The 25844-nt window shown below is 38.2% G+C and overlaps 1 protein-coding gene across 5 annotated transcripts in view; it reads right to left on the reverse strand.

Moving 5' to 3' along the window:
* Positions 1–25844, reverse strand: part of sulf2b (sulfatase 2b) — a 544759-nt gene that overhangs the window by 506787 nt on the left and 12128 nt on the right. For 4 of the 5 annotated variants that reach the window (XM_073938025.1, XM_073938054.1, XM_073938035.1 and 1 more), the window contains exon 4: positions 21266–21494. The exons of the other annotated variant lie outside the window; for it this stretch is intronic. The gene's annotated coding sequence lies outside the window, so the exon portion shown is untranslated. The remainder of the gene's footprint in view (positions 1–21265; positions 21495–25844) is intronic. 5 annotated transcript variants of the gene reach the window in all.

The raw sequence follows: 25844 nt of genomic DNA on the forward strand, positions 1-25844 counted from the left end.
CTAACAATATAGCGCTCTATATACAGCTGAAGTCAGAATTATTAGCCCCCCTGTTTATTATTCCCAATTTCTGTTTAACGGAGAGACATTTTTTTTTCAACTCATTTCTAATACTTTTAATAACTCATTTCTAATAACTGTTTTATTTTATCTTTGCCATGATGACAGTAAATAATATTTTTCCAGATATTTTTCAAGACACTTCAAACAGCTTAAAGTGATAATTAAAGGTTTAAGTAGGTTTATTAGGTTAACTAGGCAGGTTAGGGTATTTAGGCCATTTATTGTAAAACGATGGTTTGTTCTGTAGACTATAGGAAAAAATATAGCTTAAAGGGGCTAATAATTTTGTCCTTAAAAGAGATTTTTGTTTTTTAATCAAAAACTGCTTTTATTCTAGCTGACAATAAAAAAAAACTTTCCCCAGAAGAAAAAAAATATTATCAGACATACTGTGAAAATGTTCTTGCTCTGTTACACATCATTTGGGCTATATTTTAAAAAATTAAATAAAAATAAAAATCATTAAAAAAAAAATCAAAGGGGGGCTAATATTTCTGACTTCAACTGTATATATATATATATATATATATATATATATATATATATATATATATATATATATATATATATATATATATTAGTGCTGTCAATCGATTAAAAAAATAACTTATTAATCGCACCTTTTTTTATTAATTGCGATAAACCACATATAAAACACTTAAATTTGTCATTTTGGCTATTCAAATGTAAAATTAATGTAAATACAAGACAAAAACTATTTAATTTAAAAATGTTATTGTTTATTAGAATTTTTGTTGAACTTGTAACACTTCATGTTCATTCTTCATGTAAACAACATACCCACAATAAACCATCAAGATCCTGGCTCGACAGCCATATTTATTGCAGAAATTAAAACACAGGCATGTTAATGCCATTTGAATTTCAAAACAATCAATGCCAATAAAGAAAAAAAAAATTATTTCCATGTTGGATTCTAAGTGGACTGCAAAAAATGCCAATGACTCAATGACTGGGTGAGACCCAAGTGTGCCGCAAGCCTACGTTTGAGTGAGGGTCTCCGCCGTTAGATCGCCCCCTGGGGGCTGGCTGCAGTACAAGTCATAAAGCCCGCCTCCTCCGTGTTAATGAAGGAGACTTGAGCCCAAATAAAAAAAAATATTACAATTGCAATAAAATGTCCCGAAAGATAGTTCTGGTCGATTAAGGCACTGGTTATTGTGCTGAAATAGGTGCAGATCTTCATTTTTGTAAACAGTTTGTTTTTAGCAGTAATTTAATGCTGGGCGTGTCATCGTGATTGACAGCTGTGATTGACAGTTTCTCAAAGCGCGGCGTCTGAGCTTCGGCAGGAGAATGAAGTAGACTGAAATGTTATTATTCGATTTCTGTGTTATTTTACCATGACAAAATGAGTTCAGCAGTAAACTATAGTTTCTGACATACATGATCCTGGTGGAACACTGTTTATTCGCTAAGTTCAGGGCTTTTTTCGGGCTTTATTAGTTTGCTGATACACGCCTAGCCACCCAGATAGCAAAACACAGTTCCGGCTAGATTCTCGCCTGCCGGAGACTTATCTCTTAGAGCTCAGACTGACTAACGTTACCTCTGCTGGACCTACTCCGGATGCCTGGACTCACTGCCCGATTCCAGCCCGAGTCAATCCAGCCAGATGCGGCGGCCGAGCGAGCAGGCGCTGCCGCATGCGAGCCGGAATCAGCCCGCGACGCCGTGAGTAGGTTATGCGCTGCGGCCTGGAGCTGGCGCGATTGAATATATAAAACCCTCATATTTGTTAACGTTATTACATCCATTTGTGTTGATATGACAGCAAACGCATGCTGAGAAGTTCGGGGGGCGTGTTTGATTTTACATAAAGCGTTTGATTGGAAGCTCGACTCTGCTTATTTTCGCGGCTCCTCCTCTGGCTCCATCAGACAATCCTTCTGCGCATGTCAAGGCTCCAATTTCAGCAGTCTTTTGCGACAGTTTGTGCCCGTCAAGCAGGCGTTTTGCCCTCAAGGCGTTCAATGGGAAAAAGGGCTGTCGCGTCGTCCATATTTTTTACAGTCATTGGTGAGACCGCGTCCATCGACCCATGGTTCATAAAGGGTCATATGTGTTTGTTTCCATTATCCACTGGGGTTGTTGCATGTTGTGTCCCGCGATCCTGTCAGGGCCGATACAGCAAAGCTGTTGGTGTGCAGCAAGCATTTTTTGTCGGGAGAGCTGTACGAATATGGCGGACTTTGTCTTTTATCAGTGGAGTTTGTTTACATTTAGACACATCGTGTGCTGCTGTGTTCGCCTAAATCCTCCAGATTACCAGCAGGCCTAATGGTTAAAATAGGCAGAGCAAGAGACCTGCTACACTGAGTCTGCATTCAGACACAGGGACTGAGGGCGGAGAAGTCCTCATTTATCTTGTTTATCTAAACACGATTATCTTTATGATGATATAAATTGTGGTTATGTGTATAGAAAATGACTGTTAACAAATGTAGCAGGGCATTAAATTACTGTTTATTTCTTTGCATTTTAAGTTTGTTAACTATAAAATCATGGCTCTCCTCACGGTTGGTGTCTCATTTTGTGAGCCAACTGACAACAGTTCACTCTACTGACCATGCCCACTCCTGCCTCTTGACGCCCACTATGATGCATTTTTTTTTTTAAATTCTGAGGTAGACTTGAACCAAAAGAGGGGTTTTTTATGGCCCTAAAAAGTACCATTACCTACCAAAAGTACCATTACCTACCAAAAAAATGTAGCGCAAGTAGAGTAAAAGTAAATATTTTGTAAATATAAAAAAAAGTAGAAAAAAGTAGTAAAAAGTAGATCTTTCAAAAGTACTCAAAAGTAGCGAGTATTACGCTGTAAAAAGCTGATGCATTTACATGTAATTTGTGAATGTATGTAAATGTAACATTCTGTAGTGCATTCAGTTATTGCCCAGAAGGCACACAACGCCATAAGAAGTTAATATAAGGTTCGATTTAGGTTGTGATGTCAGGTGACCAATATATATATTTCTTTTCATCATTTGTTTGTTAGCATGAATGCAAGATTTTAATTATGCTAATAATATTACAGTAGCTTACTACTGACCTGTGGAAAGGCTGTTATCAAAATCAGGGAAAACCTCTTTTCTGGGTTTGGGGCTTGTAACTACTTTTACATGATCTAATGATTTGCCTTAATCTGAATTATGGCAGACAATGATATGATTCAGGTATTAACCTGAGCTGCTTTTTGAATGTTACATTCATGATTCCCTGTTTCATGTTATAGCACAGATCCAGTAACATCATTGCGTCACTAGCCTTAAATGTTTCCTCTGCAGTTTGTGTCTGTGGTCCTTTAAGATAATAAAAAAATCAGTGTTTACCTGGTAGACTCCTGATCAGAGTATTGTCTTAATCATATTAAAATCTGAGTGCTGCTGTCCATGTAAACAAAAGTGCCAGATAATGTAAAAAACTGTTCTTTACCTTTAAGTTGATTCCATGAGCCCTCACATTTCATACATTTGATGTGTTTCCCCTCTTACACGCAACTTTTGCAAAGCATCTGCTGCATGTTGGTGTGTCAGAATCCTTGCTTGTAAAATATAGCCATGCTGTAGAATGCTTAGTTTAAGCAAATTAGATGAACGCGATCATGCGTGTTGATGAAGGGAGTTGCTCGCCGTACTGCGTGCATTGCCATCTATAAGCTACAATATAAAACGCCTGACATTGTTGACATTCGTATCCCTCAAAGCTGTTTAGAATGAAATATTTAGAGATGGTATGACACAACGCGTACTTATGTGTGGCCGCACGGCGCGCACATGACAGTTGATAGTATCACACACCAGACGTGCACATTCGCATGTTATTTAAAATGAAACTATTTAGTTGGCGCTTTGTGGCGCCGCAGAAATATGAATAGAAATCTGTGCGTCGCCAAGCGGCGCTTCTGGTGTACAACCTGCTTTAAGTTTCATTCTTGTTGCAGCACCAGGGGCACCAGAATTAGGCGCCAAAATTCTTTTGCTGATTGGGTCCGGTGCATACCATTCCAAAGGTACCGGTGCCATAATGGTACCATAATGATATTTTAGGTTGTGTTAGAAATTGACCAAAATCCAACATCAAGCCAACATCTTAAACCAATGTCATTTTGACATCAATTACTGACATTTATTATTAGGTATAGCAATCAAAATTAAACATCTGATAGAAGTTGCTGTAAAATCATTAGACACTGATATTTGGTTGATTTTAGTCAATGAAATGCCAATTGAATTGGCGGATTCGATAGCCATTCGTAGCTAAATGGCTAACATGGATTTTATGAAGAAAATAACAGTGTTTATGTGTTTTATGAAGGCTGAAAAACAGCGTCGATACGTTTAGGGCCGTGTCTAAGTCCACTAGATTCTTTCAGAGGTGCATCCAGCTCTGTGAGCTCATAAACTCCTCCACAAACTGAACCTGGATGACGGAGGCTTTTTAGCGGTGCTTCTGACTGAGCCAAGCCCAGTTTAATGACTTGTTGTCAGTGTCGGCTGGAGGATTTCCCCTGGGACACCATCAACAGGTTCTACGTCACAATCACGCCCCCACAAGAGCAAGCTTCTGATTGGTTAACATGGCGTGAATGTCCGCTGAAGTTCAGATTTTCGAACTCGAGTGATTCGCGTACGTTAAGCGTGTCAAATGCGCAAAACGATCAATTTGCGTTGCACCATTCGCATGTATCGCGCCATTTGCGCCGTGACATTCGCGCGTATGGCGCCGCACGATGTCTTTGTAAATCACTCGCGCTTGATGCGCTGTTCTGACTGTGCGTTTCTGGATGCAGTGGTTCCTATCATCAGATGATGGGCATGGGTATTGAGACAGGTCTGGGGGTCCAGCATGTCAATGCGGTGCCTGCGAACAGCTTATGCTTTCACTGTAAGGGCGTGGCTGTTGCACAGCTGAGATCGTGGCTTCAGTCACCTCTGTTACTCCCTGTGAAAGCGGTTAGCATGCGGGCAGATCTAAGGATAACAGTGGGAGTTTATCCGTTGCCCGTAGACCCCCATTCCAGAGCGCGTGGTTGTGTGTTTGTGGTTGTGCGGTTTATCCCCCAGTATGCCCGTGCCTCTGCTTGATGACACAGGAGATCAAAGGTCCATCACGGCATCCGAGGGCGAGCTGTCATGCTCAGATGACAGAACGGGCTTTCTTCCATCCTATAGGGTGCAATGCGCCATAACGGTTCTCGAATCAGACATAATTTCGGCATTGCAGCTGGAGATGGCTGGTCCCCCAGTCTCACCCCCAGACCGATTACAGGATGTGACGTGCGGGCATATGTAAGATGAATCTTCCAGCCCCCGTCCCCTTCTTGCTAGGGGCGCACATCGAGCACACACTGGCATAGAGGGCATTTTTTCTCCGCCCAGTCCTTCCAATGTGCTTCCACCTTCACCTCCCTTGATGGCGAGGCGGCCAGTAGGTACGAAGCTATTTCCTCAGGTGGTGGGCACACCACCTGGAGGGGTAAGCTGAGACCCTCATCTAAGGTGGGTGGGTTATCTGTGTCTCTCATGGCCAGAGCCCACACCTCTGCGGGCCATGCCGCTTCTGTCCAGCACCACGGCCCTCAGTGCACAAAGGCAGTTTTTGCCCCCCTTCATCGTATCCAGAGAGCGGTGGGCTATACCAATCCTATCTGCAATTTTTTTTCTGTTCAGGATGCCGATCGAGATGCTCATGCAGAAACGCATCTGCCATTGAGTCTGTCCGTGGGATTGGTTGCAGCTTCCATTCGGGCTCTCCTTGTTTCCATGCGTGGAAAATGCCCTGTGCCTTTTTGGCGCATGCACATCTGCATTTTTTATTATTCATTTTTTATCCAGGCATCTCAGGAGGTTTGAAATGAGCCCCCACATCCTCCACTCGTTCTACACCTCCACTGTGGAGAGCATCCTGTCTGGCTATATCACCACCTGGTATGGAAATAGCACCAGCAGCAATCGCAAAGGCCTACATAGGATTGTGCAAACTGCTGGACGTGTAGTAGGAGGTGAGCTTCCCTCTCTCCAGCACATTTACACCAGGCGGTGCATGAGGAAAGCCAGGAGGATTATCAGTGACTTAAGCCACCCAAGCCATAGACTTTTCTCTCTGCTACCCTCAGGCAGATGGTTCCGCAGCATCCGATCACGCACTAGCCGGCTGAAGGAAAGCTTTTTCCTTCAGACTATCAGGCTGATGAACACTTAACACACCCCACACAGACTCTTCCATACCCCTCACTGCACACCATCAATATGTAGCATGCACTGCACTTTAACCAATCCATACTTGAAACAATACTGCCTACAACTATGTGGACACCTATTGACTGCACATATCGCTGTCAATCTTTTTTTTTTTAAGGGGGGGAGCATGCTGTTGTATTTTGTATCTTGTATGGTTTCTAGACAGACCGCGATGGACTTAGGTGACCTATTAGTGCAATGGTTAACACATTCACTCAGGCTAGAGCACCTTATTCTCTCTGAGAAAACCCACGGACATGCCAGATTAGTGTTGTGTTTTCTTCCTTCAGGATAGCTGGAGTGCAAGTTGTCACCCTTCATACTGACGGTTTGGCGTGCAATCATCCCCGTTCTTGCTGGAGATGGAAGCGAGCTGGGAAAGCATAACCTCATCAGCCGGTTTCTCAGAGGCGCGTGGCATGAGATCCCCGCCCCCTCTCTCGTTGGTCCATTTTTGGGTTTATGCATCACCCTCGCTTCATGTGCCAGGGCGAGCTGTGTCTCCCGGGAGAGAGAGCACCCTAATTTAATAATAAGAAAAAAATAATAGGCGGTCCCTCCTTTTTGGTGTGAGTATGCAGCGCCTCTTAAATAGATCCTGTGGAGCTGTAGGCTGGGCAACATCTAACACGTTCTTGAGATTATAAACTCGAGTGGAGTGAGTTTCCTCCCAATTACTGGTTACCCCGGTCAATGGGGAGGAAATTAAGCTCTGTGTCAATAAATGCTTGCTGCACCAGGCTCCCAAACCCGGAGATGCGTGCCTATTTTCTATTCTACTAGTAGGTTTCCCTTTTTAGGTGAACCCTAGAGAATTCCTCCGAGGCCCCCAGCACCTGACTCAGCGAAGGAGTTGAGTGCATGGCTCAGTGTTTTCTGGTATCCCCATTTGGTCTACCCTCATACTGAGGTTCGTTGCCAGCTATGTGCACTCCCCTGTTTTGGTGATGCCATATGCATTATTTGCCATGGTGTGTTCCCCCTTTCAGGCGGACCCGTGTCTTCCCTAACTGCAAACCAGTTTATCATATGTAGCACTCCCCCTCATCAGGGCTAGTGCATTTGCTGTATTACTATCAAGTCTCTCCTCTTGGGTAGCAAGTGGTCACTGCAGCATCCTCCCCCTTCGGGCACTGGCACGCTTTCCCAAAGTACTGTCAAATTTCTAAAATCCCTAGTCTATATTAGCTAGGTAAACGCACATTACGACCCCCGATCTAATTCTTATTATTCCCATGTAATGGTAATATTTTGGGCTTAGGGGACGTTGGAAGGTCGCGCTTTTGGTGATGTCAGTGCGCTTGAGCTGCTGAGGGGTTTTCCATAAAATCTCCCATAGTCTGGTTTCCAGACGCATGTCGAAGTTCCTTATGAAGGGGAACATCCTGTTTACGTCCGTGACCCACGTTCCCCGAATAGGGAACGGAGACATGCATCTCCACTGCCACAGCACCTGAGCCTCTAGATGGAAGCTAAATGATCGGCTTTTCAGCAGGCTAAATTCTAGTGAGCTGACTTCAGCAGCCGTCTGATATAGCATTGATTAGCTCATTAGGATCAGCTGTAGAGCCAATTTAATTGGCATTTCATTTGCCTATTTTTTTTATATTCTGAAGTGATTGATCGTCTAATGCACTCCCACAGTCTGGTTTCAAAACGCATGTCACCATTCCCTATTCAGGAAACGTGGGTTACGGACGTAACCAGAATGATCTGACGTCAACACGATTTTTATTTCCAAATGAAATGCAATGGCCCCACAGCAAATGTTGCTGGGGTAACATTTCAATCTGAAATCATGGTAACGTCTTATGCCTGGTGTTTAAGGCCATTTCAGTAAACGCATGTCATCTTCTCATCAGTGACATGCATCTAAACAGTCTCTGGGTCAATGCGTGTAAAAATTTTGGACATCTTCTTGGACACTGCTTCTAAACAGTTTGCTGCTCGCCCAAGTCTTGAGGTACTTCAATATGATGCAATTATTTATTTATATATAAATTTTCCAATCCCCATGGACAAGAAAAAAAGTAGTGACTGCAGGTTGAAGGAAAGTAATGGATAGAGCTGCACAATTAATCAAAAAAAGGTTGCGATCTTGATTCGACCCCCTAGACGTTCTTAATCCAGCATTTCTATAATTCTGCGAATCATATTTTCAAGTTTAGGAGAGAAGCAAAGACAGCTGCTCAAGATTTCTCATTGTTTTACATGCGTTGTTCAGCAACATGAACATCTCTAAATGGTGTTGAAAGAGTCACATACTTTAGGTATAATTCACCCACAAATATCATTTTTGTCTTCATGTAATGATGAATTTGCGGCAGCGATATCACACATGATGTGTGCTGCTGACCATTAGTTGTTACCACAAAGAGGGCGGGCGCGCGCCCTACTTGATGATAGAAGCGCGTGTCTACTTTAGTAGACAGAACCTGCATAGGCAGTGGTAGAAGTTGTAAATAACATTCAGTTTGTGGCACAGAGTGTTCTTTTGTGAGCTGCACGGGAAATATGAACAGCACTTAGCAGTGAAAATAAAACCAAAAGCATGCCATGGTTTCCGCTACATTCCTTCTTCCATGGCGGGGCGCCACGCCAAAATTGATCCCGCCATGGCTACATTACAGCTTTTTATTCAAAACATTCAGTCCTGTTTTTTTGAATAGTGGGGGATAATCGCACCAAAACGTATTAAAAGGTAAGTGAATTATAACACTGCAAAATGTTCTGTAACCTTAGTAGTGCTGTGCGTCATTTGTTTAACCCTTTAAGGTTACGTGCTGACTGACTGACTGGCTGACTGACAGGTGCATGATGCGTGAGGCCAGCAAACATGACGAATAGCCGTTTCACTTTACTTCAAGATGCATTAATACTGCGCTGTAGATCTATTGGAGTCATTCATAAATATTCCTAGCAAATCTAATATATATTGGAGACATGCTAGTTAAATAAACGCACTAAACACTACACTACAGCAACGTTTATTTGAGAGCGCACAAGAAGATCTGTGCTTGAGCTGCGCTTGAGCAGCGTATATTTGAGGGGGCGTGCAGACGTTTTGTGCACGAGCAGAGAAAATCGGCGCGCAAGCAAAGAGATTTGCATGCTGTAGGCTATTACATAAATGCGATCTCGACTTGTAATACTGCGCTCACGACATTTGCCATTGAAATAACACCACGGGTTATTGGTAGATTGGTGTAAAAAAAAGGCCTGCCGCCACAGGTTGAAAAAATCCTATAGGAAACACTGCATGCACAACATTTAAATGATCATATCGCATTATGGAGTTATGATTACGACAAGCATTTCATGTTTTTTTTTTCATAGCGAACAGTGTTGTGCATAAAATAACTGTTTAACAGTGTCAGTATAACTACTCTAGCCTATATAATATTGAATATAATGTAAGTGGGTATCTCATAATGACAAATTTCTGATTTTACCTATGAATAAATGGTCTAATAATGTTGTCAATGACAGATTACAAGCACATGTGTCAAACATAATAATCCAACATCAGAATTATGAATACTTGTATTCTGATGTCATTACTTTACTGTGCAATAATGACCAGGACAACTGTAAAGTCTAAGTCCACCATTCAGAGTTGATTCCAAATTTAGCATTTTAACCAGTAGACTTTCACATTACATTATTATTGTTGTTTTATCATATTTTAAGAATAACAATAATAATAGCCAACTCATATTAACCTTTATTTTATATCTACAGAATTGTGAGAAAATTGTGATCTTTATTTTAAGCAAAAAATGGCGATTCTCTTTTAAGCTAGAATCATGCAGCCCTAGTAGTGGAGTAAAAGTATCAATACTGCAATAAAATGTTCTCAAGTAAAAGTTCATGTTTTAAAAACTAATTAGCAAATTACATTTCCTAATAAAAACTAGATTTATTAAAGATTTCATTTTAAGCAATTACTTTAACTCAATTACAATTCACCTGCTTAATTCTCTATTTTCTCAGAATTTGTTTAACTGACAAAGTTTGTTGAAATAAGTTTGTTACACAATTACAAATGTAGACAGAATTTTAATTCTCATATTAACTCTGCCTAAAAATTGCATAAACTTTTTATTATGACATGAACATAACTCATTATGGGTTAACTTATCTGCACAGCAATGGTTTTGTCACTGCAGCACTAATTTTAACAACAGCTGAGAGCTCTATTTATTAGATTATTCTGATTGCATGTGTTTATGCTTTTCCACATAAGTTAAGAGCCTGTATTTCTGGTGCAGATGAAATGTGGGATGTCAAAGAGTATAAACCAATTAGCAGCATGAGTCACATTTAGATGAACTGTAAACACGATTATAAGCACTGCAGCTTTACCTTATTTTAGCACACTGTTTGCCCTAATAAACTTCATGCAGTAGCTTAATGATGTGCATAAATGCCTTAGATAAATATTTCCTATATTATATGTCTAGCTGTTGTCTGCAGCTAATACTCTCCAATTCCTCATTTCAAATGTTCTTCCATGAATGAAGAAGCCCTTTAGCTGTCCTGTGCAAACCACAGTCTAGGTAAAAAAAATAAAAAAACTCTTATGTGAAACTAACATTAAATCAACTTGCACACCAATAGAAAGAAATTGAATTTGATGACACTTGTGATGTTTAATTATGTATAATCTCTTATCTATTTGTATTGTTGTAGATCTTACTGTTTATCAAGCTTTTCCACTTCTTCAATCAGACACAAATACTAGCTGCTGGCCTAAAACGCCCCAGATTGTAACTAGCTACATTCGTCTTTTAGATACTTCATCTGTCTATATCAGCGGGTGGTTTCATGCACATTCTAGCTGTCATGCTTAATCACTGCAGTAAAAACAGAATCACAGCTTTTGGGAAAATTAATGACCCACTTATAGATAAAATATGGGGGCGTGCACAGCAAATACATCATTTTTGAGAAAGGCAGAAACTAACAAATCTTGATTCTAGAGAAAGCTGATCAAATTATGATGCAGTTATGAAGTTTATAATTCATCCATTCATTCATTATTATTATTATTATTATTATTATTATTATTATTATTATTATTATTATTATTATTATTATAAAGAAATATAGATTATATAGAAATAAACATGGTTTGAAATGTTTGATCTTTTTGCCAAATTTCAGCTCATATCAAAATGTGTGGCTAATGCATAGATTATTGAAAATTAAATAACTTGCTTTTTCAAGTAGCATTGTGCAATTTCACTAAATAGATTCACAAAAATGTCTCCCAGCACTGAGGGTTTACGAGTTAGTGTACTCTCAATGCTGTATTGAGAAAGCAATGGTATGAAATATATGCCAGAGTAATTGTGATTGACTCTGCTGTAGTGAACCCTGGCAAAGCAGAGACTAAGCCAGAGGAAACTGAGCAAATTTTATTTTCAGAACTGTCATTACACTATTAACAATTTTTGTAAATTACATAGTATTTAACTGTAATATGAACAGTATTTAACTGTAGGAGAGTTATGCAGTATGGTACTGTATTTTAAAGTTACATTGTAAAGATTAATGTATATTTTGCAGTAAAGTTATACAATACTGTAAATACTTATACAGCAAAATAAATGGTGCTATTTATGTAAATAGAGTATTTTTGCTCTAATTGATTTACAGTAAGTTAATGGCAAACTGCTGCCAGTAAGGTACTGTAGAATCTACAACAGGGGTCTCAAACTTCCGACCTGTGGGTAATTTGTGGCCCTCCCCCTCTCTCCCACCTGCAACTGACCTCAAAAATATAACGATTTTCACTCATTCATTTTTTGCTGCTTTTCTGGGGCCGGGTCGCGGGGGTTGCAGTCTTAGAAGAAAACCACAGACTTCCCTCTCCCCAGACACTTCCTCCAGCTTCTCCAGGGGATCCCGGGGCGTTCCCAGGCCGACCAAAAAACATAGTTCCTCCAGCATGTCCTTGGTTTTCCCTGACGGCTCCTCCTGGTGGGACATGCCGGGAACACCTCCCTAGGTAGGTGTCCAGGAAGCATCCGAAACAGATACCCAAGCCACCTCAGCTGACTTCTCTTGATGTGGAGGAACAGCGGCTCTACTCTGAGCTCCTCCCGGGTGTCAGAGCTCCTCACCCAATCCATAAGATTGCACCCTGCCACCCTTTGAAGGAAACTCATTTCGGCGACTTATATCCGAGATCTTGTCCTTTCCGTCATGACCCAAAGCTCATGATTATAGGTGAGAGTAGGAATGTAGATTGACCGGTAAATCGAGAACTTTGCCTTTCGGCTCAGCTCCTTCTTTACCACAATATCCAACCGCATTACTGCTGCCGCTGCACCAATCCACCTGTCAATCTCATGTTCCATCCTTTCCTCACTTGTGAACAAAACCCCGAGATACTTTAACTCCTCCACTTTGGGTAAGGATTTTCCTCCAACTTGGAGATGGCAAACCACCTTTTTCCGGTGGAGCGAGATTCAGCCCAACAAAACATATATTTTGAATCACTATCATTGTTGTGCAGTCGCATATAGCCACTTGTGATTTTGACCAGCCACCTATTGGACATTTAAAATACTGCACTATATATATATATATATATATATATATATATATATATATATATATATATATATATATATATATATATTCGGGCTACTTTCTGTTTCTCTAAGTGTGCAGTCAAGAGTAACGCACATGCAGTTTTTTTTCAAGGGCTAATTTAAATTTTTAAATTAGTGCTGTCAAAATTAGTGTGTTTAACATTTAACGCATTTAAAAAAATGAACGCAATTAACGCAGTTGCAGGTTTTTTTTTCAGTTGTGGGCGACGTGTGTTCAACATGCAAAAAATATGGAAAGATGGATAAGACCAAGGAAGCACTTTTTAAAGGCAAGTTTCAGTATAAAACAATAATGCCGCATCACCAGGCTCTCCAGCGTTTCCTCCAGAGTCTCATGCAATTTCGGGTGTTTCATTTTTATTTTTAAAATAAAAATAATAAAAAGATAGGTTATAAATAATAAAAGATTTTTTTCAATAAAAAGATAGGTTCCACATTGTCCCCAGACAATATCAACAGACTGGACTGCTTTAACAAAAGTTAAGGAGGACTAAGTAAAATTCTTTGATGTTTTCAACTCACATCAATACAACTTTTCAATGAGTGCAATTGTTTGTATTTAATACTTTATTGTTATTATAATTTTCCATTTTTCATATTTGCAATGCCTGTATTTAAGCATTTATTTTTTTTTTGCAGTCCACTTAGAATCGATTGATTGTTTTAAAATTCAAATTGCATTACCATGCCTGTGTTTTAATTTCTGTAAAAAATATGGCAGACAAAGCCAGTATCTTGATGGTTTATTGCGGGTATGTTGTTTACATGAAGAAATCTGTGTTACAAGTTAAACAAAAATTCTAATAAACAATTTTATTTTTAATTTAAATAATTTTTGCCTTGCGTTTATATTCATTTTACATTTGAATAGCCAAATTTTCAGTCAAAATTTAAAAAGTTTCAGTCTTTTAAATGTGATTAATCACAATTAATCGCTATTTATAAAAAAAAGTGTGATTAATTTTTTTTTTTTTTTATCAATTGACAGCACTAGTTAAAATATATGTCCATAAGTGCTCTAATTTTACTAAAGCTATTTTTGTAAATTTTCAAGAGTCATTTGATTATAATCAGTTTTATACCACCTGTATTTATTTGTACAAACACCTCTTCATGGCTTACACATCATGCTTGGGGTGCAAATATGATAATTTTGCTAATATTCGATTCAAATAGTCTCATTAATAGATTTTCCTCATATGTATATTTAGATTTGTATAAAAAAAAAGTGCATTAGTAAAATGTTACTGCTAGCTGAATTGAACAGGTTAAAGTAAATGTGAATATATAAATACTTTTGTCTCTATGATCTAGTTTTACAAAAAAGAATGATATTGAGAAGAACAACTGCCAGTAAAGTCAAGAAAGTAACACAAACTTTTTCTGCTGTCTTACGCTATCTGTTAAACCTTTGGTTACGCAACAATTGATTGGCAGATTATTATTATTATAATTATTATTATTATTATTATTATTATGTCTGTTATTACATTGTACTAATTTCATAGCAATTTAAACTACCCCTTCAATATGTAAAAAACAAATAAAAAGTAGGAGCTTTGATACTCTGGGGAAGAATGTCTGAGTGTATAAGTTACATCAGTTTTCCACTTTTTTTCTTGTACTTGAATGTTAAAACGACCCTCCTATAATTTGTCAGTCACTGATATGCCCAGCATTCATTTTCCACTTGTACCCTGTTTTCCACACGCATATGAAATTCACATGTGCACATACAATCCAACTAAATTAAGATGTGTGGGACAACCTGTTGAATATCTTTTGTGTTTAACATCGACATGTATTGTGAAGAGATGTTCTATCTACACCCCTTAAAAAAGCATACTAGTGCACTGGCACTGATTTTTGTATACTTACTACATAAAAATGACAAAAATATACTTGAGCTTTATTGAAGTAGATCAAACTAAAAGTAGACTTATTTTTTGTAAGAGCAGATCATGTGAAATTGCCCATGTCTTAAAAAGATCACAACTGATCAAGACAAAATGTGTCAGGGCAGCTGCTTTGAATTAAATAGACAGTTCAAAAATCTTATTTTGTTTTTGCATATTCTCCCAAAGTGCATTTGTTGCCTCTTTGAACCCCTCGTCCAACACATCTGTGTCCAAAGCAAACAATGTTTTTAATCCACAGCATTAATGGAAGGAACAGACTAAAGTCCTACACATGCTCCAGCCAATGTGGTTGTGTAATTGATCAAAGCGTTTCACCCTCATTAGCTCTTAAGCCGAGTATACACCTGCCATTAACATCTGCCTCTGGTGATACAGTCACATGTGGACAGTGTTAAATGCAGGTGGAAGTAAGGTCCATGATATTCCGTGTTCAAAACACTCACGCATTTAGAGATTAAAACATTGTCAGGTGAAAACCAATGGACGGACTAAGACAAGGCTTTTAAACTTTGCTGGTTTAATTTGCTTCAGCTGATTCGGAAAAGTATTAAATACCCAGATACACATAGTCAATCAGCTTTCTCAGCATGCCTAGAATGCAATGACGTCAATTGTTCTGGATAGAATTGATCTGAGAAAGCCTTTGGCCTAAGATGGATGGATCTAAGGAAGGACAGGGTGAATGGATGGATGGGTGGATGGATGGATGGATGGATGGATGGATGGATCTAAGAAAAGAGGAGATGAATAAATGGATAGATGGATAATGTATCTAAGGAAAGACGGGATGAATGGATGGATGGATGGATGGATGGATGGATGGATGGATGGATGGATGGATGGATGGATGGATGGATGGATGGATGGATGGATGGATGGATGGATGGATAGATGATGGATGGATGGATGGATGGATGGATCCAAGGAAGGACAGGATGGATGAATGGAAAGTAGAAGAGATGAATGGATGGACAGGAGGATGGATGGATGGATGGATGGATGGATGGATGGACTGACAGATGACAGCAATGAAGAGAAGAAGGAAGGAAGGGTGGATGGATGTGTAGACACGAAAAATGGAATGAAGGAAGTATGAAATGAATAAATAGATGGATGGGCTGTCATAATGAATAATCTAATTGTCTTGTTTGCGTAAATTCCACCCACAGGAATTACAAAAGGACTGCACAACCACTGCATCAAATTCATCAACCCAGACAAATATTTCCAGCACAAAACTATTTGGATGAATTTACAAATCAAATAACAAACAGAGTTTAATAGAGTTATACATTTACAATAATTGCTTTAACAGCATATGACCTGTTTCCAGTGAGTGGTACTGTATGGTTCGGCATGCTTTTATGGCCGCTTCTACTGTCAAAGGGTACCTAAAAGCAAACCGTACCGTACCACTTTTTGGTCACCCTTTTCAAAGGGTACCAAAAGGCGGAGCTAGACGCACAGCTGAAAGCTATTGGTTTACAGAGATACGTCATTAGCACGCGCAACAAGTCAGAATAAAAACAAAGGAACCGGCATATTTTAAATACACAGCTGAGATATTACACCGTAATAATATATACATATAATAACAAGCTATGGTCGACCTGAATTCAAACAAATCTTGTCGTCATATTGATAAACAGCCACAAAGCCAAGAAGAAGAGCAGATTCTACCCTGTGCCCTGTAGTTTTTTACAAGCCTGTCTAAAGCGCAAGAGGTTTTGCTTTCTTGCTTTTAATATTAATAATAATAATAACATGAGGTTGATTATTGACGTGCTTTTGAAACCTGATCTTTTCAGAAACTGACAAACCCGGAAAAACAAACTAACGAGAAGCCGGAAAAAAAGGAGCAAATAATTTTTTTCAGCAAACGTAAACAAACTCCCATGTTTAACTATTATCATCACCTTTTGGACTATTATGAACTCAGAATGATGGAATTACTCTTTTAACAAGAAGTTACATGTGCTGCCAAATATTAAAGACACAGATGAGAGGTTTGCTCTGACTGTGAGCTATATTTCATGTTGTTTTTGAACCTAAATAAGGACTAAATGTATGCTATATCTATATTTTTCTGTAACTGGTAACATATCAGAGACTGTAAGGGTCCGTATGTGTTCATATATGTTGCATTTATTTATTTATTTACATAACTGCAGACGTTACAGTAGGCTATTTCGTATTGAAGTCATTGGTCTGCAGTTATTATAAAATTATGTTCATAGAAAAGTTAGTAATAAACATTTATACACAAGATTTTATGTGTATAAAGGATCTGTTTTGTGAGAAGTGCTTCTCATATTATATGTGAATGACCCGTACAGCTTTACTGTAGACATTTTCTAGAGCGAAAATGATGTTGACCAAAACTTTCTGTCATACACCACACCCACCAAAAGAGTACTATTGGTACCTTTTTAGCAGTGGAAACGCAAGCCTGATAAAGGTGACCTGTACCGACCCATACCGTACCGTACTGTACCATTCAGGGGAAACGGGGCATTAAGGTCCACATTTCCTATGAGAACACTGGCACTGTGGTATTTTTTACATCAAACACACAGGAGTACAGTGATTGGTATGTTCTTAAAAGCAAATAAGGACCAATTAATTTCCTGTGGTAATAGATATTATTCCACAAATGCCATCAATAGAGCTAAACTTGTACTAAACCCAGAATGTTCTTTCAAGACTCGCTGATTAAATCTATGCAGGAAGCTTTAGCAATTATATATGGATGATCAATAATGACCTTAACTCCTCCTACTTACTCACTAAAATGCCTTAAAATTCCTCTGGCATTTTTTCAACGGCCAGTTTAAGCCTGAAATGTCACTGTAATTAACAGACAGTTGGTCAAGGGTGTCAGGAAATGTCAAGCTGTAGAAGAGGAAGGAAATGGCAGTGTAACCTTTCAGTACGCCAGTAACCTATAAACACCAGCCCAACACCATTTACACAACCTGCCTTTTGGGCCGTGTCCTTTCCAACTTGGATTAAACTTCAGCTCTTTTCTTTTTTTCCTTCTTTGCTATTTCTCTATTAGTATTCTTTGCATAAATGTTAGCTTTTGAATGTGCCACCTACTCGTATCCGAAGCATGACTTGAAGCTTGAACTGAGAGGACGGGAGATTTTTAGGAGAGCACAATAGCAGAACTTGGACTGTAGAAAGCTGATTACAGAACAGGGTGTGATTAATGGAAACAGAAAAAAGATGGATCACCCAGAATACATTTAGCAGGGGGATATATGCTTCTTTAACCAAAATCAACAATGCTGTTTTGTTTTTTTAAATTTGCTCAAGATTCTTCAGTTCTCAAAAAACATGCTTATACACGCAAATGACTTTTCCTAAGGTTTGGGGGTCAGGCTTTGAGATTTACAAAGAATGTTACATATCTAAGACTAAAACCTGGAACAAATCACAATCTCAAACATCTAACCCTCCAGAAAAATACAGCCCCAATGGGTAATATGTTACTCCTAGTCATACATCATTCCCACAATGCTTGTTGCTGGTTGTGGGTAAGCATGCATAAATGCACAGCATTAAACCAAAAGAAGAGGCCCTCCAGCGGGTCTTCCTCTTCATCAAATTTAAAATGCAAAACATAACTAGATCATGATCAGATCAGAGTGCAATTAGGAATGTTAATAAATAGGGACTCGTATGACATGCAGTTAACTGATGGACAAATTAATTAGGGCTGCTCGATTTTGGGAAAAATCATAATCATGATTATTTTGTTCATAATTGTAATCACGACTATTCAAAACAATTATCAGTTGAAGTCAAAATTATTAGCGCTCCTGAGAATTTTTTTTTTTTAAATAAATATTTCCCAAATTATGTTAAACAGAGCAAGGAATTTTAACAGTATTTCCTCTGATTTTTTTTTTTCTAGAGAAAGGCTTATTTGTTTTATTTTGGCTAGAATAAAGGCAGGTTTAAATATTTTGAAACCCATTTAAAGGTCAACATTATTAGTTCCCTTAAGCAATAAATATTTTTGATTGTCTGCAGAAGAAACTACTGTTATACAATGACTTGCCTAATTACCCTAATTAAGCCTTTGAATTGCACTTTAATCTAAATGCTTGTGTTTTTAAAAACATATAGTAAAATATTATGTAAAACCCATTACTTTTCTAACATTATTAACTACAGTATGTATGGGCGGATACCTGTATTTCTAAATTTCGATTTTCATTTGATTCGTTCAGCAAATCAGTTGTTCCCAAACCCCTCTGCTTATCTGCGCAGATTGGTCCGATGAACCAGTCTGTTATGATTGGTCGACTGAGTTTAGCTTAAGACAAAGAGAAATGTCCACCCTGACTTAACAACAATTTTGAAGTAGTCAGAGAGCAGAGTGTATGTGTGAGCCCAATGCAGGAGTGCATTAAAGCAATGCAGTTAAACACCAGCATAATGCTCTATTCTTAATCATAAGTAAAAACAGTGACACACATTCAGTATTAATCCACAAAGTGGCAAAAGCAGGACATTTATAAAATGTGACCACCCCAAGTGTATAGTAACAGCTGCCAGTGGCCATAGCAACGACAAACAGCAGAGAATTGCAAGCTCTCAAATGCATATACATCCGTAAACAGAGTGGCATGCATTACGTTTTCAAGATCACAGCACAAGGCTCGGTCTATAGTGCCGAGGCATTTTTGCAAAAAAAAATTTTTTTAAAAATAAAAAAAAAACTTTAACCACTGACTCTCCACAGCCTCATCTTTGGGTAGGGAAAGTAACACCAACTTTTCCTCACACTTCAGAGCACAGCATCTCGATTCAACCGGGATCTGCTAAAGTGTTTGTCTTTTTTAGTTTCTACAGTGTTTTTGGGAGGGGGTTAAATTTTCCAGGGTCTGTGCTCGCAACAAATGGGCTCCTTAATAGGGGCTCCTTAAGAACCAGCTTGGGCTTTTTTCCAATCATGTGTTTGTTTTCTTCAATCAAATAAAAACAGCAGGCTACCTCAAATCAATCGCTCTATGGAAAATATGCATTTAATTAATGCTCTTCCTGTTATTTGTATATCATAAACCTCTGCCAACATTTTAATAGAAGTTATTAATTTAAAGATTAGGACTTGAGCGTCTAGATTTACCCAAGAGCTTTTATTTCCTCTCTCACTCGCAGATCATGTGTGAGCGCTGCGTGTGATGATAGGTGTTTAAGCTATAAAATGAAAGCCTCAGTTTGGTAGGAAGGTATTATTATGCAAAAATCTACAAAAACTGGATTTGTTTGATTCGTAGATTATGTGTGCTATTTTTAAATGGGATATTTTAAAAGAACTATTAATATCTGTAATTTTCCAAATAGAAAAAAAGGTTGGTTAGTTGGTTGTATACAAAATCAGCACAACTATAGCCTATTTGTTTGTATGAGCAATGCCGGAGCACGCTCTGATGGAGAGAAAATCACGATGCTCTGACTTGAAGCCGACTTGTTTTTAAAGCAGAGCACATTTCAGAAAGTTTGGTTTTGTGGCTTCTTTCTCCAGTTGTGCAAATAAACAAAAGTGTTTATAACGCAGATCCAGGACAGAGGCAATCAGCATCAGTGCTGGTTGGGCATCAACTTGTCTGTGTCAAACTGTGACCAGCAATATTCTTCTTTCATTTTGCTTCTATGTCAAAATATGTCTGTAGGCACATGTTACCATCCCCCGAGTGAACAAATATGTGTTGCACATTTATGCAGCCAATTATAAAAAATTATATTATTTTTAAATCGTTTAACTGATACCATTAATCAGTTAAAAACGCACCCTTTTGGTTAATGGTGAATTGGTTATTATGAGCATCCCTGTTTCTAATACTGATATTTTTATTTTGGGTATTTCCAGATATCAATCATTTCAATTTATTAGTAATTTGTCTTTAAAACTTGGACAGAACAACTAAAAGAATATGAAACATGTTCCAGAGCACAACGTTACAGCTTGTCTGCTTTTCCAGAAAGTCAAATGTTTTGTATGAAAAAAAGTTCTCACCCAATCAAACAAACTAACTTTAAAATAGTGATGTTACATTCATGAATTATTAATTCTTTATAAAGAAAGCCTTTGGGTTAACAAAGCATCCCTCCAGAGCAGTGCATGGGCAGCTCAGTAAACCGGGTAGCTCACCTCTGATGTCCATTTAATCCTTTCATAGAATGATTAAACCTTGATCTAAAAGCCTTCGAATTCGATTTGTCAAAAGTTTTAACCGTACTGTATACACCTGTCACTGTTGCTGCTTTGCTGTTGAGTCTAAATAGCCTTTGTGAACAAATCAAATCAACTAGTATATCTCGATCTTGAATAAGGTACTGGACTATCCTAACAGTCAGTGTCGTTACATTTAATTATGTTACTTACCTCTTGTTTTCTCTAGTGACTATGTCTCTGTCCTAGTGCTGGTCTCTTCTGGTTCCCTGTCTGTTCTCCGTGTCTGAATTCTCTCTATTCCTGGTTACCCGTCTGCATCCCAGAGCATTCCAAGATTCAGGTGAAATCCTTGGATATTCCATTCGCGAACTGTTCCATGACCTCCATTTAATCTGCCATTGTCTGTTTTTTTTTCTGCTCCTGGTTCCCCATCTGTATACTAGAGCATTCCAAGATTTAAGTCAATTCCCTAAATATTACATTACTGAACTGTTTTATGACTTCTGTTAACTTATCATCATCCTTTAAATAAAATGTATATACTAACATACAATGCAAGGGTATACTGGTGTTTCCCAGCGCTGCATCATGGCTGGTAGGGCATTCACTTCGTAATAACACATGCTGGATAAGTTGGCGGTTCATTCTACTGAGGCAACCCCAGACTAATAAAGGGACTAAGCCGAAAAGAAAATGAATAATTGAATTAATGCAATACAAGTAGAAGTAAACTTAAAAATCACTACTTACTTTTTTATTTGCTTTTTCATTACTGTCCCAATCTTTTCTGATTTGTTTTTTTTTTAGCATGTAAATTTGTCTCATTCAGACAGACAAAAATGTTTGTAAGTAGTAAATGGGATAAGATTCATAATTTAATAAAATTATATTGATTAAATGTATTGACTAAAAATAATGTACTTTCAAATGTACAGAGTGGCAACTGGAGCAGTTTTATACGTGAGAACATGGGATAATTGCACTTGTTATGTACTACTAGTCAATCAACAATTCAAACTATTTTAAAGCATTAAATTGTTCAAAGGCCTTAAAATATTAAGTCCAGTTAAAGTAGCCTAATATAATTTAACATTTAACCCTAAAAAAAATATCATACATCACTAGACAGAGTATATCACTTTCACTTTCCCTTTCTCTCAGCGTATTCCCAGCTTTTTTTAATAGTTTTAATTAATTCTACAATATATATTTTTTCAATTTGTAATAGCCTATCATCTAAACTTTCAGGTTATACATTTGAGTTTGCATGACTGTAGCACTTAATAAATGAAAAAAGAACAGATTATTTGCGGAGTATACTAACAAATATGCATCCCGGCTTTATTTATAACGTACATAGTGCCAGTGGTGATTCTAGACCAGAGTAATTCCGGGGCCAGGCAGGGGCCACTTGTGCTTTTGGGGGGCACACTTTAACATACATAATTTTTCCATGCATCACTCTGCAGTCTTCATAAACCAGATAATTAAATAACTTAACTCAAAATAGTCTTCTATGTTAATTTATTTGACAAGTAACTTTGTATTGTAGTAGGATAATTAAAAAAACAATGTTAAGGTCAGTATTATTAGCCTCCTCTAGAAATATTTACTGTATATTTTTGAGTGTCTAAACAAAAAAAACAGTAATACAATAACTTGACTAATTATTCCAACTTTCCTGGTTAACATAGTTAAGTCTTTAAATGACACTTTAATCTGAATCATAGACTATAGAATACTTAATGGAAGATATAGATAAAAGATAAAGTAATTATTAGAAATTAGTTAAACTATTATGTTTAAAAACATGTTGTAAATAAATCATGTGTTTGAAGACTTGTGCTTTATGTCAATACTAAAAAAAACATATAATAAAGGCAAAACTAAACAAGTTGAAAATTACTTTTACATGACCGTGACTGAAAATTACATTTGATTAATGTGTTACATCTGTTCTGTACTTGCTGACAGTAAGTTCAACACTGCGTTTTCTATTATAAGTGGACATTTTGATGGTATTTCACAACATGAACATGACTGAAGTTGAATCTTTCTTTTACCTTTGTCAATTTGGGAGTTAACTTGTGACGAATGTGGGAAACTGATGTGCGCAGTTCAAAGCGTCAAATTTTATGGGGGACTGTTACGAACCGCACAGTTTTGCTGCGTGTATGTTCTTTCTGTCTTTCTCTTTCTCTCTCTCTCTCTCTGTACCGGCCCTGTCATTTTCTCAGGTACCGCCTACTTTGGAGCACTATTGGCTGACAGGACTGCCAATCCTAATCAGCCGTGTGACGATGACATCTCTCTCTGCCAATCGCGTTCGTTGCAGAGCCCTTTAAAAACGGAAGCGGCAACGGGAGAAATCAGCTGTTGTTGTTTTGGCGTGTTGTCTGTTTGGTGGTGTCCGTGTGCGTTGTCGCTATTACTGATGTGTGCTTTGATTGAGATCTATTGATGTTGACTTTGAGTGAGTAACTGATGACTTTGAGTGAGATTTGTTTGAGAGTTCTGACGTGTGTTGCTACAGCTATAGCCCGCTAATGCTCCATTCAAAACCTTCTGTGATTTGACAAGGGAGATCTGGAACAACATAGTAAGTCACGTGACATACATATTTGCACGCAGGATTATTGATGTATAGACACACTAGTTAGCGAAGTGCGCTAATTTTGTATTTTTATTTATTAGATAGAGTAAGTTCAGGGCGCTTTGCGCTGAAGACTTTTCTTTTCATATTGTTATTTTCTTATTTAGTGGATTGGGGAGGAGATTAAGGGAATGTTTTTGTTATATTTATTTCTTTGATTTCCATGCGCAAACTTCAGTTCCCTCTCCTATTTGTCTTGGTTCTTTTCAAATTTATCTTATGGTTTGTAAATATTGTAAATAATGTGGGAGCAATAAATCTTTTGCGGTGCTAATTTGTTGTTTGGTGTTTTCTTTTGCCATTCTTCAACATCAGTTTATACTTTGGTCATCTTTATGTTACTCCTTTTAATACCCTAGACAAATTGCCATCAAGGATCGTAACATGAAATGGGGGCTCGTCCGGGATATTTATCTGAGACATTAAATAAGATCAATTAAGGTAAGATAAAATAAATCATCTGGAATAAATTGAATTCATCAAGAAAATAATTTTAAAAAGTAATTTTTGAAATTAATATTTCTTAAATTTATCAGATGGTAATCTTTGAAAAAAATGACCAAAGAAAAGCTGTGTTGATGGCAACAGAAATTGCTGTATAGTAGTTGACATTTAGGTAAGTTGCAGAAGTAGCAGTTTGCAGCACTTTTTGAGCACGCGACACTTTAATTTAAAATGTTCAGTTTAGAGGAATTTGTTAAGAGTCCTTCATTGGAGCTGCTTGACGTTTGTCGGAAACAAGACTTGTTTTTGATTGCTGATCATTTTAAACTGGTAGTTAACAGACAGGATCGTAAAGCTGAAATTAAGCAGAAGTTAACAGAGCAGTTGGTTGAGCTTAATGTTCTTATCACGCCAAATATTGAAATGGATGAGACGGCTGATCATGCAAGCCCTGGTGATGAGGTGGTGACTTCTTTAGATATGGGAGATCAGAACGTGTGTAGTGGCAGTACAGATGCAGAAGCAGGGGTGGAGGCCGCTGTTGATACTAATGTTGGTTTGCCACCGTTTGAACCGTTCTCCCCATTCTCCATAGGTTCACGAGATGATGCGCGACTGAAAGTTCGCATGGCACGTCTTTATTATGATGCGCAAGAGCACACCCGTCGGGCTGAAATTGACTTGCGTTTGCAGATACGCAGACTCGAAATCGAGGCTGATACGCAGGTGAGACTGCGCCAGCTCGAGTTGGACGCTTCAAAGAAGGCTGTGGAGGCTATTCAGCCAGTTCCAGCTTCTTCCTCTTCTTCTTCAAATGTATCTCCGGTGTCGACTTCATCCACTTCAAGTTTTGACGTGAGTAAGCACATTGCGCTTGTTCCACAATTTAGAGAATCTGAAGTTGATTCTTATTTTAATGCGTTTGAACGCATTGCGACTTCATTGCACTGGCCACCTGAGTTCTGGTCTTTGTTACTGCAATGTAAACTTGTAGGCAAGGCTATGGAAGTTTATTCTACTTTATCACTTGAAGAGAGTTTAAAGTATGATTCAGTTAAATCAGCAATACTTCGTGCATACGAATTAGTTCCCGAAGCTTATAGACAGAAGTTTAGGACGCATAGGAAAACTTCTAATCAAACTTTTGTGGAGTTTGCTAGAGAAAAGGGCACGCTTTTTGATAAATGGTGTGTAGCTAGTGATGTGGCAGATTTTAAATCACTGCGTGAGCTTGTTCTTTTAGAGGAGTTCAAGAATTGTTTGCCTGAGAAAGTGGTAGTTTATCTTAACGAACAGAAGGTAAATTCATTGTCACATGCCGCTGTTCTCTCTGATGAATTCATTTTAACTCACAAGAACGTATTTGTTCACTCACGTGTGGAGAATGCACCTGCCGTTCCAATTTTATCTAACACACAGTTTGTGCGCTCGAAAAATAATGCACCAAGAGTTGGCGATGAACGTAACTGTTACTATTGCCATGTAAAAGGTCATGTAATAGTTGACTGCCCCCGACTTAAACGAAAACAACAATCACAAGCTAAACCTGTAGGTTTTGTTAAGACTTTTAATCAGAGTGTGGCTGAAAACTCAAAAGATAAGGTGGAGGAGACGTTCCGTCCTTTTATTCTTAAGGGGTTAATTTCTCTGACTGGTCGTGATGAGGATCAAAAGGAAATCACAATGCTTCGT

Source organism: Danio rerio, chromosome 23 (assembly GCF_049306965.1).
Source record: "Danio rerio strain Tuebingen ecotype United States chromosome 23, GRCz12tu, whole genome shotgun sequence".
Classification (NCBI taxonomy): domain Eukaryota; kingdom Metazoa; phylum Chordata; class Actinopteri; order Cypriniformes; family Danionidae; genus Danio; species Danio rerio.